The sequence below is a fragment of the Xiphophorus hellerii genome, chromosome 18, assembly GCF_003331165.1.
Source record: "Xiphophorus hellerii strain 12219 chromosome 18, Xiphophorus_hellerii-4.1, whole genome shotgun sequence".
NCBI lineage: Eukaryota > Metazoa > Chordata > Actinopteri > Cyprinodontiformes > Poeciliidae > Xiphophorus > Xiphophorus hellerii.
In genome coordinates, this window is record NC_045689.1 from 5,443,199 (window position 1) to 5,452,180 (window position 8,982).

Below are 8,982 nucleotides of genomic sequence, written 5' to 3' on the forward strand. Positions count from 1 at the left end.
CCTGCAAATAGATAGCTCTATGGATAGCAGTTAGTTGTTCAACATAGTCTTTCAACTCAGTTTGCAACTGCTCAAGGGAAGGTCCTTTAAAAGGTAACCTCCATTGCGGCACAGGCATCGGTCTGCCAGTTAGCATTTCATGCGGGGTTAAATGCGTGCTTCTGTGCATTTGCTTACACTTACAAGTGTAAGCTGCTCCTGTATCGACCAACATTGGAGTTTCTCTGTTTTCAATTTGAATTTTCAATATTGGTTCATCGTCCGCACCTGTGGTTAGAATTGGGTACTGACTTTCTCCCCTTGGGTCCTCTGGGCATCCTTAGTATCCAAAATTCGGTGGATTGTATTGAGCTGGTGAATTTTGTTGAACTGGTAAATCGTATTGGACTCCTTGTGAGTCGTATGGAGTTTCCTGTTGTTTATAAGGAACTACTTGGTGATTGTATGGAGCTGTTGGTGGACCTGGTCTGGCTCTACCACGCGGCCGTCTTTGGAATGAGTTGTCACCATTTCGACATTGGTCAGAGCGATGTCCAAAAACATCACATGTCCAGCATGCTCCGGGTGCTCTGGTTGGACCGCCTCGTCCTCTGTTAGGCCATGAGGGGCTTCTTTGCTGTCTTCCTCGAGGCACAAATGGACGTCAGTTCCATGGTTGTGGGTAAACATTCACCACTGGTTGAGAAGGTTGAGTTATTTGTGGAGCTGGAGGATACATCTGTGGAGCTGTACTCACTGCGTTAGGAAGGTTGGCTACATTCGGGCTAGGATGTTGGTCTCCCCTCACCACTGCAGCTTGAGTCCTTGTCTTGCTGCTACTTTGAAGTTCTCCAAGTTGCAGTTGAGCCAGTTTCCTTTGAATGTTTTTGTCTTGGTCAGTGAGTTTATGTTCATCTCCTCTGTATTTTTCTATTGCACGCACCACATGATCACGAAATTCCTTGTGCGGCATTGACATCAGAGCCACCACGTCTTCGAGTTTGGTGCGCACTGGTTGTGGCATCACGGAAACACAGCTGCAATCATTGGAAATTCATTAACACCAGACTCCATGTCCTCCTTCCACCTTCTCAGCTGTCTGGCGACAGGGTCCACTTTGTTAGGAAATTCTGCCCTCAAGGCAGCCCAGATTGCCGTCCGGCCTACATTAAATTCAATTCCATCTGCTCGTTCTTGCAGCGTCCATGGATGGTTTTTCAAAACGTTCTGCATGGTGGCAGTTCCGAGAACTTTTGCAAAAATGGCTTTGATGTCTCCCAGTGCCAAAATTTTGCCAACTGTCTCTTCTTCTAGTACTCTTATCCATTTTCCTGCACCGTCATGAATGTCTGGCAGCCGCGAGACTAACCCGATCAGATCCATCGAGGCAAATGGTAAGTATTGAGCAACGTCTCCTTTTAATATGATTGGTAATTGCTTTGAGGGGTCGTAACGATCAGGTTTGCGTATGTCAGGTCTGGATCTCAAATTGTATTCTTTTTGTTTTGGGGCCATGTGTTGATTTTTTATCAGGTGTGCTCGTACATGGACCAGCTATTGCTCTGTCTTGGTCATCTTCGCATCCTGGCTCCTGTTCAGCTAATTGTGCAAGGCTTTCATCAATTTCCTTTTCCACTTCCTGTATCAGTGTCTGATTTTCATCACGTTGCAAATCAATGCCTCTGTGGTTTAAGCTTAACCAATAAGCATCTCCGCTTCTGCGACTTCCTGCATGACCGACTGGTAGCAGTCAAGAATTTTATTATTTCCAACTGTCCGTGTTGAGGAGCATCCAACATTAGTGGTTTGAATTCCGGTTGGAATTGGTGGCATTGATGTAGAATGTCTGCCAGCTGACTTGTAGCCATCTGCATTTGCATGTGATGTTGATGATTGCATACTCTTTGCATGCTTATTAATTATGCTATAGTTTCATTGAGGTGGACCTTCATCTTCCGGTGAGCTTGAGTTTGTCTGTGGTGCACCTCTGGATGGAACTGGTGTTTGAACTACTGTTGGCAGTGCTGCATGCATTGTGGATGATGTATCTGATTGAGCTTCCTGCTCTTTATTTTGAGGTGATTCAACATTACTTTGTCTAGAATTCATTAGTTGGTCATCGGTCCTGTATCCAAAATCACCTGTAATGTTCAGGACTGGATACAACCCTGAATAACTGTGTTGTGAAAAAAAGGTTCATGTTGCCAAAAAAGAAGTGAAAACATGAAAGGTCACTGAAGAGACAAGATGTGAGAAGAAGACAGATCACTTTTATTAAAGCCATAAAATCAACAATTTGACAATGAAACTGAAAAGGATCATTAATCCAACACTCTTAACAACAGGAGGCATTGGGCGAGACCAGATATTCCATAAGATTAGATGAAAATTGGATCTGATCTGTTTTGGACCTATGGCTTCTCATCAGAGTGAGTCTTCATGTGACGAGATAAACTACTTCTGTTACTGTAACTTTTTCCACAGCTCCCACATGAGAAAGGCTTCTCACCCGTGTGAATTCTCATGTGATGAGTTAAAGTAGAACCATGCAGGATTCATTTCGTCATCTTTGGGTTTTTCATAATTATTTTTGAGCTCAATGAGCTGCTGCTTTAAGTTCTTCCTGTATTTTTCACCTTCTTCCTTGAATAGTTGTAAAATGTTAAATTCTAATTCTCTTAGCTTGTCTTTTCGTACTTTTATTTTTTGCTCTGTAGTCAGTGATTCTCGTTTCCATTTGTTCGCAAAGGGATAAGTCAAAGCTCCCATTTTCCGGCCACGGCGATGGAAGTCCTTTTGTTCGCTTCTGCCATTTCTTGGAAATTTTAGGAATTTGAGAAACATATTCTGGGTTTTTTGAACCAACGATCACAGTCGGTATGTTGCTCCTCTTGTGTGTTTAAGCAGTTGTTTCACTTTTTGAAATTCAGTTTAGGTTTTTCTGTCAGTTGCAGTTTTCTTATTATTCAACTTTTTATTTTTTGAAGTTAGTTAAAAATAAATTGATTATTTAGTTATTTGTGCTTGCTGTATTTGCTCCTTGTAGTATTGTTTGCTTATTGTTTCTAAATATTGCTAAGTATGTTATGTATTCGTCAATAGATATAGCAGTTTAGCAAGTTTCATGCAGTTATTCAACTCTATTTACAGTATAATATACATTTGAAAGATGTTCAACATAGTTCAGTGTCACAGAAACAATGATTATTTGGATTAAAGTCTGTTTTATTTGAGTTAATTTAAGGCTTATGCTTTAAACTTCTTCTTCTGTATTAGAACAGATAGGAGAGAGAAAAAAGGAAAAAAGCTCACTGCTGATGCTGCAGTCCGAGATGCCACAAAGGTGGGGGCTGGTTGTTGATGTAATAGGATGTGGGCTGTCTTACTGCTGTGAACTACAACTGGCGTAGACGTCTCAGATCACGAAAGACCCGGACCTGTGATGTGTGTTGAAACAAGAGAGAGAGAGAAACAGAAAGGGCGGGAGGGAGGCGAGACCGACAGGGAGGGGTAAGCAAAAGGAGAGAGAGAGAGAGAGAGAGAGAGAAACAGAGCGGGGTAGAAGGGTGGGAGGACATGTTCGTGTGTCTATTTCTTGGAAATCCGCCAAAAAACGTCTTTCTTTCTTCCTTACTTTACATTTGTGAATCAAGCCAGCAGGAATGGCTATATTTTCCTTTCTTTTATTACGCAAGTTACGAACAGGAGAGGACAATTGCAAACAAAATTAAAGACCAAATTTTAACTCTTAAGCAGAGCACGGCTTCAACGCTTCAACGTTACCTTGAAAGCAATCAGTCATTTAAAAAGCAAAAACATGCACATTTCAAAGTTTACAGTATATACAGAGCATGTCGTTTGAATACTTACACAGCAGACACATTTATATTTCTTCCTCCTATCCCCAGAATCTCAGTCATTCTGTTTTATAGAATCTCATTTTCACTGGTGTAAGTTGGTAAGTAAAGTTCAAAATAAGAGCATGAATATCAACATGTAACTACTTTATGTATTCTTAACAGTCTATAAGCAACACAGATGTTATATTTCATTCAACTGAAGGTTTACGAAATAACCAAGTAAATTAGTGATTTAGAGTTAATGTGGAAAATTTTATTCAGGGGGATCAAGTTTGCTAAATGTTTTCAAAGTTAAATTTAGTGCTAAGCTAAAAATTAGCTCAACTAATAGATTAGTGGAATTTGCTGCTAATTATGACAGAAAAGATTGAAAATTTAACTCAGAAGTTCCAGTTTAATCTGTTGGGGGATTTTGAAGTCAGTGACTTTTTGCTTAGTGACGGATATTTCATCATTCAGTACATTGAGTCAGCCAACGCAGATGGAAACTGTGATACTATCCCAAGATGATAATCAGGCAAAAACATGTTTTAACTAAAGTTATGGAGGTAAAAAATGAAATTAGTCCAACAGAGCAATTAGTAATGTCAGAAAACCTGCTGGCTTATTAAAAATGCACCACAGAAACCCGACCCGACTATCAAACAGGTAACTTTGGCCCAACCGGGCTCAGATTGTGGGTCAGAACCTCAGAGGTTCAGCTAATATTTTAGATTTTCATGTCTCTTCATTCATTGTTTTATGATATAAATGCATGTTGCTGCAGCAACATAAAGGGGCTGGTAGTGTTTAATATTCTAAATAATAAATGTTTTGAGTTAAATGGGCCTAAAATATCTCAGCTCTTTGATATAAACAACTTTTTCCAGTTGAAGATCTAAAGTTTAGATTTACCCTGAAAAACCTGGTTATGTTGCAACAAAGCTGATAATGTTGCTGAAGCTTCAATCCAGATTAGCATCACTCAGCATGCTCACGCCAGCACACAGAGGCTGAACATCCAGATTAATGTTTAGATTTCTCTCTCTGCCTCTATGAAGCCTTTCTGCTCTGATGGTCAAAGACTAAAACTGAAATGAAATGACAGAAAAATGTCTCATGAAAAAAATCTATTTAAATGTTCCAGATTTATAATCTGAAGATGTTCCATCAATCCTCCTGGAGGACAAACTGAAAACTTCTCCTTCCTCTCAGGGCCGTGCAGAGATGTATGGAGGGTCAGGGGCTCAAATTTAAAAAAGGGGCACATTGAACAAAAACTCCGTACAGCAACATAGCAACAACCCATATTAATCAGGAATCTAATTGGATCCTACTGTATCATTGCCATCATGCAGGGAAATGCAAAGCAAATCTAGTCTATATTTTCCCCAACAGGTATAAAGTTTCTGTTTCTGCTGCTGACAGTCCTGGAGGGCTGAGCTGATCTGAGACTGTAGCTGTTAAACAGACCAGAGGAGAGAAGGTCAAAGGTTATAAAGTTATGAAATAAGCTAATTTGCTGCCATTTTGCTAATTAAGCCCTAATAATATCTATTTAACCTCTAGAACAACCTGGCTGCAGACTGATTTATAGATCAAAAACTCAAAGGGGTTTTAATCTATATAATAGTTTGATGTTAAACCTCTAGATCTAGAATTATAAGACTGAGATATCAAGGCAAAGAAAACTCAGTAGCTGCTGGTAGGGGCCATTCAGGGGCCTCCAGACACTCAGGGGCCTCCAGATACTCAGGGGCCTCCAGACACTCAGGGGCCTCCAGACATTCAGGGGCCTCCAGATACTCAGGGGCCTCCAGATACTCAGGGGCCTCCAGATACTCAGGGGCCTCCAAACACTCAGGGGCCTCCAGACACTCAGGGGCCCCTAGAAATGGTTTAATTGTAACACAGACCGTAGATCTAAACCTGTAGCATCATTTATAGAGAATAACAATGTTATTACATTTTATTTAATGCATTCAGCTGAGAAAAATAAATAGTACATTTAGGATTTAATTAGAAAGTTTACTTTGTAAAAGTTTAAAGAATCATCTTGATAGTTTGATTGTTGTGTTACCATGGCTACAATATGGTGTAATCTTTGTGTTTGAATCGGGTTTGTTCACAAATACATCACAGCAAATAACCAATAATCAGTGATTGATTTTAAACTGGGCCAATAAACCTGGTTTCCTTCTCACAGATTCACCTGATCGATATTTAAACATGTTAGCGATGCTGAGGTTCTTAGTAGGACGGGTTCTGGAGGGAGGGGGGTTCTGTCTAAGGCCCCATATTACCTTGGGCCGGCCCTGGAAGAACAGCCGCTGCGATGTGCATCTCTGGAATCTACCTGGAATCTACCTGGAATCCACCTGGAATCCCCCGGTGGCCCCTATCAGTCCCCCGATGCCTTGGAGACATTTTGATTCATTTCATTGTGGCATGTTTGGCTTTTTGCTGCGGTTCTGATTATTGCTACAATATTTTCTCTGATGTTTATTTTGTGACTCTAAATGGGCCGAATCTTCCTTTAACACTTGAGGTTCTGCAATAACTTCTATTTACAGCCCAGAACCTCCAGCCCAGATCCGGTCAGCAGCGGCTTTAACCCGCCTGGTAGAAACGTTAAGGAGAAGCAGAGCAAACAGAAAGCTGGTGGTACCAGGTGGTACCAGGTGGTACCAGGTGGTACCGGGGGGTACCGGAGCTTTGAGCTGCATTGCGACTCGCGGTGACAGTCGGTACCGTGTCTTATATCAGGATGTCTGATATAAAGACAGATATTCTTTCTATCTGTCGGTGGACCGACCCAGACTGCCTGTAGCGAACCGGGCCTTTAGCAGAATGATGAAGTTAAAGTCACAAGTTTTCTCTGCAGCTGAAGCGTTTCTGTGTTTATGGGTGAGGCGGGTTTTGTCCCGCTATTGCAAGGACGATTATAAAAATATAAATAGAAACAGTTTTTCTAACGTCAACATCAGACCTACGTTTTTATTCACAAACCAGTGGATGAAAAAATAATCTGGCCCATAATTTGATAGTTAGAGGCCCAGGTCAGTCCTCCTCCTCCTCACCATGGACCCGGAGTCTGAACAACATGGAGGCTCTGAGAGTCAATATTAGACTGAGGGCAGCCAGACTAGTTTATTTTCACTAAATTATTATATTTAGCTAAATATTATTGCTGAGGGGCACAAACAGGCCTTCTGACATACAGATTAAAAATAATTTTTTTTTTAAAAAGTTTGAAAAAAACAACTCAAAAAGGGCACTAGGGGCATCAAGGATAAAGAGGGCAGGGGCTCAAGCCCCCCTCATCCCCCCTCTGCACGTGCCTGCTTCCTCTGCTTCTTTCTCCTACTGCTCTCCATCCTTGAATGTCTGCAGGTTTTGCTGACATTAAGTTTATGTTCTCTCTCTGTTTCTTCTCTTCATAGCAGCTACACCTGGGCTCATTTCTGTTTAGCTGTGACCCCTTCCTGGAGGGAAGCTGAGCTACTGCTGCCAACAACATCAGGTTCCCCTTCAGTGGATCACACACCTGGATCCACTCCGGCCACATGCAGAACAAAGACTGAACTAAACACAGGAACAACAGAGACTGGTGAAACCCCTGAATCCCAGTAGGCCCAGTATGAACCCATCTTCATGATCAGCTCCTAGGAAGGAGGCGTTGTCTCTGAAAGCAGCCAAAGACCTGAACTGTGACGTTCAGGAAGTAGCAGATAAAAAAGCTTAAAGTAGGAAGTGTTCAGAGTTTGGAGCCACATCCTGATCACATCAAGAGACGAAGCTTCACTCCACATCCAGAGGAAACATGGACCAAACAGCTCTGATGCTGCTTCTGTGTCTCTGCAGCTCAGGTAGGGACTCCACTTTCAAACAAAAACACTAATATTCACTAGAGTTCAAATTAAAAATGATCGACTGATAAACATGTTAAATTTTACAAACAAAAAACTGGAAACTGTTTCTAGTCTCAGATCATAGAGCTGCTGCTACACAGTTAGTGATGTTTATATTGTCTACTTGCTGCTAAGGAGCCAATAAAATCAAGAATTGTTGGTTTTTTGTGTTTTTATGATGTAAAGCACTTTGAACTGCCTTGTTGCTGAAATGTGCTATAAAATAAATCTGATCCTTGCCTCTGGAACAAGTTCGTGAAATGTGTAGGACAGAATTATATAGTATCAGCCATAGAAGAGTACTGGGCTGATTTTTGGCACTCTACACGTCCACTCCGTACAGAAATTGAACCCTGGCTGAACAACACGTTCCCGTGGACATACATAGCCAAAGACCAAACGTTCTTTATGGGAGATTTCCCAGAGGGGACAGTGCGCTCTCTTACTGGGTTAGATGAGCTACACATTGCCAATTTGCGTACACAACTCCTTCCAACTCCCGATGACCTTCTAAACGCTCCTAAAGACGACTTTGCTAAAATTGACAAGTGTGTCGCCAAAAGAATTTTTGAGAGCCTGAATGACACCTGTTGGAAGAAAACCCTCTCATCGCCACGGTGCGACCTCTGGCAGGTCGGCAACGCTTTGCACTCTACCTGGAGGTATAACTGCCCTGATCCTGATAAAGCTCCTACGGCTAAATGGGCCCTACGAGCCTGGTACGAGGACTACTATCGGAAGTGGGACTACGAATGGTGGGGACTCCAACAACATGAGTTTGAAGCCTGGGTAACACCATGCCTTACAGAATCAACAAACTATTGGGTACAGTACCAGTACATTGCTACAGTCTACTCTAAGGAACGCATGATTTGGCCTGGGATTTTTTGGAGACCGGCCAGTTACGTCAGCCCAAGACCTTGGCGCATGACTTGTAAAAACAACACCAGAAATATCCTTGAATGTGTAATAGGTTTGGCCAGACGACCCTGCGGAGAACTCCGAGGTTGGGACAGTTACTGCACAGACCATTATGCAGACGAGTATGACACTCACTCTTCTGAGGTTACTTGGCGAAAGTTCAATGGAACATGGCGAAGGGCAATAGTGAGCGGAGGGACGTGCACCGATGCGATCCTAGGATATCATCTCCAAAAGCGCAAGAGCATTCTTGGACTACCCGTTCCGTTCATTCCAAATCCCCTTATAGCCATCGCCGAAGGACATGCTTTTCGAAAAAGTCTGTGTGAGGG